The sequence below is a fragment of the Antechinus flavipes genome, chromosome 6, assembly GCF_016432865.1.
Source record: "Antechinus flavipes isolate AdamAnt ecotype Samford, QLD, Australia chromosome 6, AdamAnt_v2, whole genome shotgun sequence".
NCBI lineage: Eukaryota > Metazoa > Chordata > Mammalia > Dasyuromorphia > Dasyuridae > Antechinus > Antechinus flavipes.
This window is the reverse complement of record NC_067403.1, coordinates 3,817,003-3,832,147: the sequence shown is the minus strand read 5'-3', so window position 1 is coordinate 3,832,147 and position 15,145 is coordinate 3,817,003. Positions and strand designations below refer to the sequence as shown.

At 43.8% G+C, this 15,145-nt stretch overlaps 1 non-coding gene across 1 annotated transcript; it reads right to left on the bottom strand.

Moving 5' to 3' along the window:
* Positions 1-324: 324 nt before the first annotated feature.
* On the bottom strand, positions 325-433 carry LOC127542209 (U6 spliceosomal RNA). Its single transcript, XR_007948594.1, has one exon. It is a non-coding gene; the product is annotated as a U6 spliceosomal RNA (small nuclear RNA).
* Between the last annotated feature and the right edge of the window lie 14,712 nt (positions 434-15,145).

Sequence of the window (15,145 nt, the reverse complement as noted above, 5' to 3'; positions counted from 1 at the left end):
CACATTTAGGAAGTGTTAAGTGTCTGAGGTCACATTTGAACTCAAGTCCTCCTGACTTCAAGGCTGGTGTTCTATCCACTGTGCTACCAGCTGCTCCATGCCAATCTTTATAATCCAGCTTATAAGGAAGAGACATAGAGTGATGAAAAGGGCTCTGATTTAGCATCTGAAAACTTGGGTTTAAGTCTACTTCTTTTCTGAGATTTTCAGCAAGAAAGTCACTAAAACCGGGCATCTTCAGTTTCCACTTGTAAAATAAAGATTCTGATCTCTAAGTTCCATGACCATTTTTAAAAATTGGGGTGGTTTGTATTTTTTCCAGTTAAAAATATGGAACGCTTCATGAATTTACGTAGCATCTTTCCAAAAGGACCAAACTAAACTTCTCTGTGACATTCTAATTTTAGTATATGTGCTGCTTCCTCTACAGCAGAGGTAGCAAACACGTAGCCCACAGGCCACATGCTGCCTGCAACGCTTCCCGGTGCCAACTGAAGCAGATTAAAATATAATTGGGAAATACTTAACGAAATAAATAAAAATACAATAAAACATAATTTTACAGTTTAAAACTAATAAGAGGCCCATAGGGATCTCTCACGTAGCAATCAGTGGTTCCTGTTTCACAGCACGGTTCTATGGGTTTAACAATGGAGGCCCTCCATCCAAAGGTCCCCTCCAGCTCTAAGTTCCTGCGACACCACAGTCTGAGCAGTTCCTTGTGAAAGCATCTTACAAACGAGTGTTTTCTTCACAATGGCTAACATTTGGCCTCTCAATTGAAGGTTTGCGGCGGGCTCGATGCAATTGACTTTCAATTACAAGAATTACTCGAGGATTCCACTATAGTCTCATCCATCCCCAGGTCAGAAAGATCCAGCCCTGCTTATTCTGAGCACCTTGAGATTAGAGGAAAATACACACAAGAAGAATACTCCAACTCATTTATGTGTACTCTGTGTGTATATGTGTGTGTGTGTGTGTGTGTGTGTGTGTGTGTGTGTGTGTGCCCACAAGGAAGGAGCATTGGGTACCATTACTTCTGAACTTGTTTCTGATAATAATGTTGCCATACCTGGTTCACCAAAGCCAAAAGGTAAGTCGTAATCTTAATACAAAGGATACTGGGGATCAAGAGGAAAAGACTCTAGGCTAGACTAATCATAGAACAGCTACGAGATCTTAGGTGGATTATTTGATCTCTCAACATTATATATTTTTTTCATTTATAAAATGAAAAGTTGATCTGGATGGAGAGTTCTAAAGCTTTTGTCCATGGAGTCAGTGAGATGGGATGAGAAAAAAAAAACAAATAGAATCCATGTTTCCATATATTTGGTCCTTTGTAATCCTATGTCTGTTACAATATCATTCTAGGAACAAGTTCATGTACATTATCAAATTGCCAAAAGAAGTCCATCACTTATAAAAAGAGTAAGATTTCCTGGACTAGAACCTGTCTGGAGTTCCCCCCATATCCAACATTCTAAGTTCTATTTCAACTTTTTTTCTTTCCTTTTAAAAATGACACTGTTTTACATGTTAGGTTTCCTTCAAGCCATGTTGCTCTATTTTCTAGGTTCTGAGGTCCCTTCCACTCTAAAGTCCTTTCCAACTCAAAGAGGCTTCATCTGAGATCTCTTCTTGTTCTAATATTGGGTTGGGAGTTCTTTGCATCTGGCCCTCTCCACTTCGGGGATGGGAGAGGCACAGAAGCTCCTGCCCACCATTGGGACACACTTCGGGCATTGGGATTAACATCTCACCAAGATGCAAAAATAGGAAGTGACAGCCTTACTCCCACAGACAGAGGGGGTATAATTTCCTTCTCACAGGCAGAAAGAATCACCAAAGTACGTAACTCGATGCCCCCATTGGACAACGAACTGGGGGAAAAAGAGGACGTGTTGGCAGGGAACTGGGCTTGATTCCTGTCTCCAACAGTTATTGTTATAAATCCTAATTAATTGATTAATCCCTCTCAGCCTCAGTTTATCTATAAAATGGAAATACTAACAATCTGTTATCTATCTCCCAGAGTTCTTGGATAGAAGATATCTTATAAACCTTAAATAATTATATAAATATGATCTGTGATTATTATGGAGAAGCTATTGTTTGTTCCTCATTCTCAGAGGACCATAGCATTAGGGAGAGGCTGCTATGACATGCAAGTGAACTGGACTGAAGAGAGGGAAGATGGAGCAGTCACCAATTTCACTGTTTCTGGAGCCGTCCAGGTCTAATGGCAAAATGCAAATCAGGATGACTGGAGATGGTCCAGGATGCAGTGGGAAATTTGGCCTTCCTTTTTTTTTTTTTTAATTAAAAGGAAACAATATAATTTTATTTCTAATTAGATAAAAAAATAAAGACTTCAAGTTGGGAAGGGGAGAGTAAACAGGGACAATTCTTTGAATCTCCAAAGTATCTGTAAGCAATCAAAGGAACATGGAAACAATAACTGATTGATCAGTATGCCCCAATTTTCAAAAAAAAAAAAAAGGTACTGGTTGCTAAGTTCTGTGAAGCACTTGAGGGTTTGGTCAGATGTCAAAGACACAAAGTCATCTCTAGCAATTTGGACCATCTCCTATTATCTTGATTTTTGGAAATTTGGCCTTTCTAAGCAGCAAGCCTTAGTCTGACAGGGGCAAGGGTCTATCAGGAATTAAGGCTAGATAAGAACCAAGGTGGAGAATGGCGGTTTCTACCTAGCCAAAAAATAAAAATCGATCTGGGAGAAGACACTCGGGGTTTCTGGTCAAAACAGAAACAACTGCTATTTACAATCACTCTGAAGCCCCAAGGGGGGAAATTCTATGACCAGGGTCACACAGAAAAATAGAAGTTTCAGACTGAGATTGCACCACTCAAGTACACGGATTTCTTCTTGCCTTCCTGTTCTGTGCGAATCTCCCGAATCCATTAAAAATACCTTTACTCTCTCATTTTTCAGTAAAATTGTGTGCCAAAGAAACTCCTACAATGGAATAAAATGAAGATTTCCAGCAAAGGCACAGAATTAAATATAATGTACTTTTACCTTTAAAGAGAAAATTCGGGAAAGTTAATTTGAAAAACAAGGTTTATGAAAAATAAAACAATAATTCATAATGATAAGTGGTGATGTCTGAAGTAGAATGATACTTGAGGCCATGTTCCATTATAATATTACAATGGGGTAAATGGGGAAAAAAAGTTAAAGGAATATTCCTGTTAAACAGATTTTCTAATGTGGATGCTTGAGGTGATGGATGTAACTAACACTCTCTTTTGTTTACTATGTCATCCCAGAAGTCTGCAGGTGATTCACAGAAGATTATATATTACTTAATACATAGAATATTCAGTAGACAAACACCACCCCCCCTCAGTAATTATTCTTATGATTTACAGAAGAGCCGATGGCGTTCGGTTCTTGACAATGAGTTTCTATTCTCTAAAATTTCATGGTTGTGGAAAGTTTCTTTATTGATGGCTTTGGGTAATGGCATAAAATGCATACTTTCATTCTGAAAAACACATTTGTTCTTCCCAGTATCCTTAGGGTTCTTATCCTTTTAATGGGGCTTAATTAAATACAAAAGGGAAAGGAAGGTTACAATCTCCAGTGACTGCTCCTGGTCATAAACTTGGGATCTTTGCAACCTTGTAATCTTTTTGAATTGGTGTCTTCCAAAATAATCATGCTTCACACACACACACACACACACACACACACACACACACTTATTGTTGAACCTTTCTACTAACCTTCAGATCATATAAATAGGTAGCCAAAGACTGATTCAGTCAGTTAGCCTAAGACCCTTCTTTTGAACCAATAGGCATAAAAGGGGAGATTGAGTGGGGAACTTTTGAGAGGAGGATGGATGCCCCATTGGAATCATACTCTACTGGCAGTTAATTCACCCAATTGAATTACATGCTTTGAATGTTGCCTAATTCCTGATCATGAGTTTAGCTCTGGGTTAGGAAAAATAAAATTGACATTTATTGTTTCCATAGCCAACATCGGGGATTTGTTTCCTTTCTGATAGACAGCCTTCCTTTAAATAGCTCCTAACTTCTTAGCAACTACAACTGTTTAAAGACATCGCATTAGTTCAGTTAAGGGTTATTCAAGGACAATTTTGACTATCCCCAATTTGTGTTTTGAGTACCAACTTTAAACCCTAACTACCATGTGAGATGTGATTCTCCTATTCATTATAAAACCAACTCTATTCTTGAAGTCTTTCAATAGGGGTAGTAATTCCCAAAGCCTGTGCTCCATTGGCACGCTCACAGGGTATTCCATTATTATGGTTCTGACCACAATGAGACATGAGAAAAGGGCTTTAACTCTCAAGAATAAAAACAAATTTATTTATAAGGCATTCAGAGCATTTTCTTAGAAGAAGAGAAGGATTAAAGGTTTTTAAAAACATGCTATAAACCTGAAAATCCTCTGAATATCAGTTATATTCAATAGTTACACTGTACTTCTGCATTTTACAACATAACTTCATCTTGTCCTATAAGGAATAATAATAATTATTATTATTACGATAAAAACTGAGACTTACAGAAATTAGGTGATTTGTCTAAGATCATAGATACATCCATTAAATCTCAGTATCAGGACTTCTGGCCCTAAGTCAATATTTTATTCATTACCAATGCTATCTTTAGTCTTAATTCTAGTTCTATTAACTACTTGTCAAATGTCCTTATACAACTCACTATGAGTATCAGGAAGGAAAGAAGAAAGAAAAGGAGAGAGGAAGGGAAAGAGAGAAGAAGGGAAGGAAAGAAGGAGGGAGGGAGGGAAGGAGAGAGAGAAGAAAGAAGAAAGAAAGAGGATAGATATTTGTTAAGCATTTACTATGTCCCAGGCTGTATGCTAAACAATAAGCATTCAAAAACAAGCAAAAAACAAGAAGCCCTCCCTCAAAAAGTTGCATTCTAATGGAAAAAAAGAAATAACAGCAAGAAAAAAGTGAGAAAAAGCACAAGATCTGAGGTGGGGCAAGGAGCAGGGTACAGGAGGAGTTCAGGCAGTCCTGAATGAGTCAAATTAGAAATAAACGTGGCTGGCATAGATGCTTCCTCAAAAGGGTGATCTGGGACAAATTCGCCAATCAGAGAATTAATCAAATGCGGATAATTATGCTTGAATTCCCTACTTGACAGAATTGATAGGAGGATCAACTCTGATGATGGATATGAAAATGTAGTGAGGAGAAATCCCTATCCCAAGGTGAGAGATTATGATTATTTCAACGAGGGCAGAGAGGTAATATGGCTGCAATGAGCAGGAAGACCATATCAGAGCCTCGTATTATAGTACTTTTAGCTAGTTCCGTAGCTGTGGAGATGCTGCCCCATTTCCCTGGACCATGACCTTCATCTCTAAGAGGCTGGGCAGTCCATGTGATGCGGTGGTGAAATTTTAAAAGTGGGCAAAATGTAAATCACCCTCTAAAACTGACCTCTTTTCTAAGGTTGTGATCATCCTTGGCCATCTCTCCCATGACCGTCACTCATAGGGACTTCTAACCGTCATTCAATTCCAGCTCCTTGACTCCACATTTGGGAATGCCTCAAAATTGTCTATTGGGATTTTCTCCCTCAGAGTCCAACTTGTCTGCTCACTACTCTGACAATGTTACCAATGCCAAGAATAAGACTGAGTAAAGTCTTATTCAAAAATAAAACTGCGACTTTTTTATGGTGACACTCAGGAGATAATGTTCCCAATTGGGGGGGGGGTATTTTCCAAATCTTCAGCAAAGCCAAGAGATTCAGAAACCAGTCATGAAATCCTGAGGACAGGAGCATATCATTATGGAAGACCTTACTGTGAGCTCTTTCATAAGGGGGACTACTTTTATAAAAGTCCCCACTTTTATATAATATGGGAATAAAGAAGTTTCTTCTCGCAACCAAAGTGAGGTACCCAACTGAAAAGACCATTTTGATAAATCAAGGTCTCCCAAGATTTAAGTTGTGTCAAATTTGGGAACACAAGCCCATGTATTAGCTCTGAAGAAAGTAACCACCAGCGCTAGCAGTGGAGGCCACAATGGCTCCCTCACTTTTCACCCAATCTAAGAGTTCTCCCCATGACATCCTCATTGAGTGGTCATCCACACAAGAGATAGCATGTTCCTGCTATCAGGAACCTGTGACAACTCACAGGTACAGAGAAGCTGCCTGGGAGCAACTGACGATTCAATAAACCTAGATTCAAAAGTGTCCTTAGACACTGTGTGCTGTAGGTAGCTGGCACGAAGCCCTATGAACCTGGGCAAGTCGGGTTTGCTAAATTCTAAAATTGGGATAAGAACAGCCCCTCCCATGCAGGGTTATCAGGAAGCTCAAGTGAGACGGGAGTCATAAAAATGCTGCCTGGCACGGGGCAGGTGCCACATGAATGCCCCCCGTGTGACCCTCAGCTTCCTCAGCTTCAGAATGGAGATGAGCAGAGCACTCCTCTCCCAGGGCTGTTGTGAGGTTCAAACGAGATAATGTGTACAAATTAATCCATATACGAGGAAGTACAATGTCCGCTACTATTTTTATTCTCTAGACTGAATACATTCAGTGATGGAGATGTGATCCACGCTGCACTTGGAAGTGGGAGGTTCTGCTTCTGAGTTTGAGTTCTGCCGGCTTCTTGCTACCGTGTTGCCCCGATAATAAGACCTATCCCGAAAATAAGCCCTCCCCTTACTGTGTAAGATTCCTCTCAAATAAGCCCTCCCCCGAAAATAAGCCCTATTGAGATTGCTACTGTAGTGAAGGTGATCTCCTGCGCTACACGCTACATTACGGCACCCTCTGTATGCACCGTCCCCCCCCCCAGGTGAAAAGCATGCAGTGCACCGAGCTGCATCCAATCAGAGCTGCAGCAGTGAGTGCTTCATCCTGTTCTTCCCCAGTGATTTGCTTGCTGGCACCATTGAGAGCAGTGCCGCGGAGGAGAGCTGAGGCAGGACAACATAAAAACCCGGGATGTAAGCGGGAGTGAGGGGGCATGATGGAGGATAAAAGGGGCATGATGGAGGATAAAAGAAGAACTCAGCCAGCACTCACTGCGCTAAAGAAATGAAGAACTTCCTTGCAGAGAGAAGAATACATCAAGTAATGATTCCTGCAGGAATGACTGCCTATCTCCAGACCCTTGATATTGCAATAAACAAGCCATTTAAGGACCATTGGCGCATGGAAGTCAATGACTACATTGAAAATAGAATGGAAAGAAATCAGCGTGGAAACTTTGTGAAGCCCTGTCTGCAAGAAGTCGTGACTTGGGTGAAGAAGTCATGGGATAAAATTACCAACAGCTGTGTCGCCAAGGCACTACGAGCAGGTTACCTGGACAAGACATGTTCATTTAAAGAGAGCTATATTGCTGGACATGACAGATTGGGTCCACTTCTTCTGAAGGAAATAGAGGCGCAAGACATCCAGGACGGAATTCAGGGTATGGACACTTATGACATTGTTGTTGAAGAAGATGACATGATCATTATTGAATAAAGGTACTTTTTTTTGGTTCACATTTATCTGTTTATTAAAATTGCTGTCCATGTTCATTAAAATAAGCCCTCCCCTGAAAATAAGCCCTCTGGGGTTTTTCTGTCCAAAAAAATTAATAAGACAGTGTCTTATTATTGGGAAAACACAGTATATGACCTCAGGCAGATGAAGTTCTCTGGGACTCTGTTTCTCTATCTGTAAAAGGCTTCCATTTCTCTAAGGTTCCTTCCCCCTTGGACGTTCTGCAGAGTGCACTTCTCCAAGGGCTCCTCTTGGATACATCCTCATTTTGCCCTTTGGGGCGGAGGAGAACAAATCCTTTCCCTCCTTCCTTCCATGTGACATCCTTCCAAAGGAGGTGATCCCTGCAGAGGGAAGATTTCAGAGCAATCTCAGTAAAATCCATGTAATCCTGACTGATGGAGACTAAAACAGGCTCAGACAAAGCTGCGGAGCACAAGCCTTTGGAAGAAAACTTCTGCAAGAGGCTGGGAGGTTGTGGACCGTGACTTGACTGGAGCACGGCGTCTGAAGAAAGGTCCTCATCCACACCGGGCCGTCCAGACTGAACTCTGGTCCCCCAAGCTTGGGCACTTGGAGTGGCTCATTCTTATGGCCTTCCTGCTCACGGGTTCCTCTTCTGAGAGGCAGCGGTAGATAGGGCGGACCTGGGTTCAACACTCACTGGCTATAGGATCCTGGCCAAGTACCTGGGTCTTGGTTCGCTCACCTGTAAAACAAAGGAGCTGGACGTGGCGATCTCTGCGATCCCTTCTAAGTGTACATCTAGGATCTGGGCAGCCGCCCTGGTGGTTTCTGACATTTATGGTTTAAGCATAACTACTGTCTCCACATAATCCGGAACATCAAGCCCCAAGTGAACAAGACCAAAGTACCTGTCCAGATCGCTCAAGCTTTAATTCCTCAGCTGCCCCCACTAATGGCAGCAGAAGCACTAAGAGCTGGCCGGCGTGGAGGGCAAAGCCACGGGTCGGGCGGCTTCCTCTCCAGCAACAATGCTGCTCCAATGGCTGGCCATTCAGGAAGGATGCGAGTCATCTCGCCCCTTTACTGGGCATCTTCCAGGTGACCAGCCCTTCGGTGGGGACCGGAAAAGGCAGGGGAAAACAACACAAGTGTCAGCTCTTCCACGAAGTCCCTCCCCTCCCTCAGCACAGTAACAGTCAGTCAATAGATATTAAGCACCTACTATGTGCCAGCCACTGCACCAGGGGCTGGACTATGACGGGCTTTCCTCTCGTCCTCACCCAGCATGTTTTCCCATTACTTGTAGCCACTTATCACGTATTATCTGTATTATAGTTATCTGTGTACATGTAATGTTCCCGACTGGACTGTAATCCAAAACGGACACCAAAGATTGTGTCTTATTTAGATTCTGTATTTCTACAGGAGCACTAAGGAAAATTGGGAAGATGGACTTAAATCCAGGAAGACTGGAAAGAACTGGTCTAGAATCCTGCCTTGGATATTTAGAAGCTGCATGATTCGGGGCCAGTCATTCTCTGAGTCTCACTTTCTCCATCATTAAAATGGGAATAATGTCTATGGAACAAAGTTATGGTTAGGCTCGATTCCCTCATTTAAAAGTCAGCTATTATTGTCTTCCACATTATCTAATATAGTGTTGTGTACACAGTAAGCACTAAATAGGTGATCACAAAACTTAATTGCCTCCCACTCAAAATTGCAGGTCAGGGATATTGCTTTTCAGGCTCAGTGATAAGGATGATGACCTTAATCATTCACTTTGGCTTTTATGTTCTTTAAATAGAACTTTTTATCCACCAGACTTAAATATTTACACACTTTAAATGCAACAATAAGTCACTCGCTGTTTTCCAGACCTTTCTACACACACACACACACACACACACACATACACACACACACATCATACATCCAAGGAAAAAAGAACTGAAGCCTTTTAATTTCACAAAAGAGCCTATCCATACGTTTGTGTGTATAGAGGTAAACCCGCGTACGCTATGTACATGCCCGCACTGTGTGTTACAAGCTTGGAGACGAGCTGCTTCCGTGTTTGAACGCTTCCTTGACTCTCTAAAGGAAGCTCCTTCCGCAGATGCCGACCCAGAGGCCGATATTCCTTTCCCAGATGTCACGCGGTGCTCGGCGGAGATGAGGCTGCTGCTAAGTAATTACCCCTCGTGCAGCGTGACTTGCGCCGTGAAGTTTGTGGGAGCAAACGGGCTCCTTCGTGCTCCCCTCCAACCTAACCTCTCGACCCGGGACCTCCTCGAGAAGGCGGACGGGGAATAGTATTCATTAAACAACCATCAGCAGGATTAATTCTTACCCAGATGCATCTTCCCTCGTTAGTTCTCCGACCCCCCAAAATCTGGGCGCATTTGTCAGTCACTCTGGAGAGTGCGAGACAGATGTCCAATGCGTTTTGATGAAGATGAGACTTTTTTTCTGAATTTAACTAATCTGACAAGAGCCAGATCTCTGGAAGCTTCCGGTTTTCTCCGGCTGATTACCATGACGGAGCAAACCCAAGGCGGCAAACCGAGGGCTGCTGGTGCCAGTGGGCAGGGAGTGCGGGCAGGCTGGTGCCCGACTGCAGTTGGCTGCTGCCCTCGCGGTCCCCTCGGGCCCAAGAAAGCAGAGGTCATTCATCTTGGGACAGCTGAGGAGTGTCCCCTTGGTAGGGCCCCGGGGAGGGGGCCGCTGGCTGGTCTCAGGGCCGGGACCGAGAGCCGGTTCTGAGAGCCGGTTCCCACCCACTGCTGGCTGACTTCTCCCGGGGTTGGGCGGCTCCGGGGGCTGACACCATCCCAGTGGCCCGGCACAGACTCGCGGCTGATTAGGGCTTTGATTTTTCCGGCAGTGCCGTGGGTAATTTCTCCCATCCCTGCCTTCCACTGTAAGTTCCACACGCTCAGCTCCGAGTCGGGCCTTTGATCTGGCCGCAGCTCCAGTTTTCGTCTCATTATCTGCGCTCCCCGTAGTGTGGCCCTGCCGATCTCCATGTGCCGTCGGGTGGGCGGGGGTCCCCGGAAGGGAGCCCAGTGCTAATTGAGCCAACAGAGGGCTGGTCACAGATTCATGAGAAGGCAAAGCTCAGAGTCCAGGCTGATGGAGACCTGAGAAGACACTTTATTTGGAGAATACAATATATAGGAGGGAGGAACCCAGTCCCAATGTCAGAAAAGCGAGCCAGGCTAACAGACACTGAGCAACCGAGTGAAGACAGCCAACAGTCCTATCAGTAGACAGCAAAGCACACCCAGAGTAAGGGGCTCTGATGGGGGAATCCCAGAAGCTATCAGAGGTAACCCCTCGCAAACTCTGAATTAAGGGGGTGTTAACGTTCTCCCTGGCCCTGCCAGGCAGGTTTCCAGTTAGACTTCTCCAAGGGTGCGTTGTCTGGCCCCTCTTCCACAGTGTCTGGGGCTCTCCTGTGCCTTCCTGTCCCCCCAAATCTAAACCTATCGCTAAGTCCTTCACTTACTCAAAGAGCCAAAGAGAGGCTGAGAGCTACAAGAGGGTCTACCTCTGCCAGGACCTACTGTCTGTGTCTAATTCCCGGAATCGCCCAGGGGATGGGGGACACTGAGCCCTAGCCCACCCTAGACTACGGCTAGATCCCCACTCACTTCAGTGATTTCCTGAGGACGGTTCCTCCCTCCATGCTGACAAATGGCAGCCACACATACAGCCTCCCGGACGGCCCCAAGAAAGGCAGACTTGTGGCTTATGTTTCAGTGGGGTCCCACTCTCTGGGACCCCATTTAGGGGATCTGCAGTGGCAGAGTGTGTATATATATACATACATGTGTATATACACACCTATACCTGTGGGACCCCATACACACATGTGTGCATATACACATTATGGACGTACGTGCACGTGTGTGGAGTGTATGTAAACACTCATGACTCCCCTTCATACCCTGCATGACCCAGATAAATTGATCTAATTGCTCCACACCCACAGCATCCCGCTTCCTAGCTGCATACGAATAGAACCGCCAGCTGGGAACGAAGAGCTCCTTCTCAGCCCTCTCACACACCCTGGCTCTCTTCCAAGTTCACCGGTCCTGATGCCCCCAAGCAGCCCCCACCACGTAATAATGGCTAGCATTAATTCAACACCTATTATGTGCTAGGCACTTGATGAGGGCTTTAAACACATTATCAAATTATCTTGTATTTATTTTGCCTTTATTCTGCATGCATATTATTTGTGTGTCTATGCAATACTGAAATGTGTATGTGTGTATGTATGTATGCATGTAAATATATACAAATATAAACACAGATTTATATTTATACACATATACATACATATACACAGTCAAGGGAAATGTTATACACATATAATTAGTGGCTTTTTTCATAACAACCTCCTGAAATGGACACCAAAGACATTATTAACCCATTGACAGATGAAGAAACTGAGTCCAAGAAGAAAACTGACTTGGCCAGGATCAAATGACGGATAAGCATCAGAGCAGTAATTCTTCTCCAGGTTCTGAGACTCCAAGAAAAGTGTGCTCAGTTCCACAATTCCTAAGCCTTCATTTATGACAACTCTTCTGCTAACTGCTTCGGGCACAATGAGATCAATTCTGGCAGGTCAAGTCAGGAGGGATTTATTAGTGGAAAACACCGTCCCCGGGTGGGGGCGAGATGAGGGGCTTGTGCAAGGTCACACAGCTAGTTAGCGACAGCCGGGGAACAGCAGGAGGCCCCTGGACTCCAAAGCCACTCGGCGTCACGCGGATCATCGGATTCGGCAGGAAGGGGGACGGCTCTTCGTCCTGGTCGCCAGTTCTAGCTTGTGTTCTCCTCCTCTTCCAGCCCCCGAGCCATAGCTCAGGAATCGTGTCCCTCACTTCCCACTCTTGATCCTACTTTGTTTGCCTGGGTGGCCCTGACAGAGAGGACATCGTCCCCACCCTCCCGTGGTCCCCTTAGAACACTGTCTGTCTCCATCACTCCTGTCGGGTTAGAGAGCCCTCCATTGACTGCCCTAACGCTGCAGCTCTGAATAGCCTCCGGATAACAATTATGCCCATTATGACACACTCCATCACTCACTCAAACCCAGGCCGACTATACTGTCCTTCTCATTTAGGCCAGGGTGGTGTCTCTGAGAGATTCCTGACCAGCAAGGGGCTCTATGGGAACCCAAGGGGGAGGACAGGGGCTTGCCTTCAGATCGATGCCTAGTTGGCCAACTACGGCCAAATCTCTTCACTGGCCGGTCCTGCCTCAGTTTCCTTGGATGTGATACGGGCAGGATAGTACTCAGAGCCGAGCCTGTAGGGTTGTTGTGATGATGGAAGCCTGGAAGATGAAATCCTGCTAGGAACGCAAATTCTTATTCATTAGGGAGCAGGAGCTTTAATACCAAAGGGAGGGAAAAGCTGAAGTAAAGGTTGGTCCTGAAGGAATCCTTTGCCCCCTTTCCAATCGTGCTATTTCTTTATAGTCTCTTACTAGAAGCCAGAGGGTTGGAAAGGGAAGGCAAAAAGGTTTCCCATCAACCTATTAGAAAGTAGATCTAATTAAAAGATAATTTAAAAAAAACTACCTCTTGCTAAATAGTACCACAGGCAGTGAAGATTATAATATCAATACTGAACACATATGTAGCAAGAGGTATAGCACATTAGAAAATGCAACCCGCTTATTTTAGAGATGAAGAAACTGAGGGTCAGGGAAGTGGACTGACCTACCTCAACATCACAGCAGCCAAAATGGGATTCACCAAGCACTTACTTACTGGGTCCTGGACAAGTCATTTAACTCCAATTGTCTCCCCCTGTAAGTTTGTACAGGGATTTGTACAGAGGTGCTTGGAACCAAGGTCAGTGATGTTTCCACATATTGCTCCAGGGAAGGTCATAGAAACAAATCAATCTCCTAATAATGAAGACTTTCTCCAAGAAAAACTGTGGCCACTGGGGCACATCCCCCAGTACGATTTCTTCCATTGCTAAGAATTCCCCAACAGGAATTAATGTGACTCTGCTCCCTCCATGCCATTTGCTGCCATTAACGTGGGCTTGAATTGGCTGGGCATATCTATAGGTGAGTTAGTTTTTTTCCAACAGTCTTACATATATTCTAGATGATTGCCACCAGATGGTTATGGGCATTTCCTCTTCTACAGCATTTTAGAGCTGGAAGGACCATTATACATCCGCTATGCTCATTTCACAAATGAGGAACTGAGAGGTATCATAAAATCATAGTTAGTAAGCAGCAAGTCTGACATTGAACCCAGATCAACCCAACTCTTATCATTCCTTCTCCTAGAACTATCAGCTGGTCAGAGAGAAATGTGGGCTAGAGAGATGGAGCGCTGTTTTAAAATGATCCAGTGATTTGCAAGCACTTAAGTAGCCTGTACACAGTCACATGGTCATCAGTGCCAGAGTTAGAATTGAAGCCTGAGTCTTGGGACCAAAGCCCAGGTGTTCTCTGGGATACCATGGCTACCAGAAAATGCATGTGGAACCAGCCTTCCATCTTTAGTATTCCTCCTCTTTTCTCTGACTCGGGCCGACCCTGTAGTCATCTTCCTGAAAGTTGGCCCATCAGAGGTCACGGAACATAATATTCTGGAGCTTGGTCTGCAACCAAGAATCACCAGTGGTAAAATTAAGCATAATGTGTTATGGGAAAATGATCATTCAAAGAAATAGAAGAATTTCTAGTTTTCATAAGGAGACCAGAATTGAACAAAAAATTTCATCTCCAATATCATGACTCCAGGGGGGGCTACAAAGGGGAAAAGGGAAAAGAAAACAAGGGATTAAATGCTGTTGGACTGTTTACATCCCTCATCATATAGCTAAAAAGAATAGACATAGACAGAGAGGATGGGAAAGCATGAATTGGAGGGAATGTCATAAAAAATAACTAAGGGATGAGAGAGGGGAATATACTGGGTGCAGGAGCAAGGGAGGGGGGAATGGGCTTAGTTATTTCACATGAAGAGGCACAAAAAAACCTGTTACAGTGAAGAGAAAAATGAGAGGGTGGGCAATTAGCATCGCTCAAATCTTTCTCCCATCAGTACTGGCTTTCAGGGAATTATGGATACAATCAGTTGAATATAGACTTCTGTCTTCCCTACAGGTAAGGTTAGAGGGAGATTGACAGGAGAGAGGGCAGACGGGGGAAGACAGTAGACAGAAGGAAAACACTGTCAAGAAGGGAAAGAGTGAAAGGGGACAAACAGGAGGGGAAAATAGATGCAGGGAAATATACAGTTAAGTAATTTAATTGTGAAGGTGAATGTGATACACTCTCCCTAAAACAGAAGCAGATAGCAGAGTGGGTCAAAAAACAGAATCCAAAAATGTGTTGTTTATAAGTAACACACTTGAAGGAGAGAGACACATAGAGTAGAAGAAAGGCACTAGAACAGAATTCTCTCTTATGCTTCAACCAAAAAAAAAAAAAAAACAAAAAACAGGGGTAATAATCTTGATCTCATTCAAAGCAAAAGCAAAAATAAATGTAATCAAAAGAGATTTTTAAAAAAAGAAAACTACTTCTTGCTAAAAGATACATTAGTACTAAATATATCTTCATCAAGAGCTATTGCATCCAA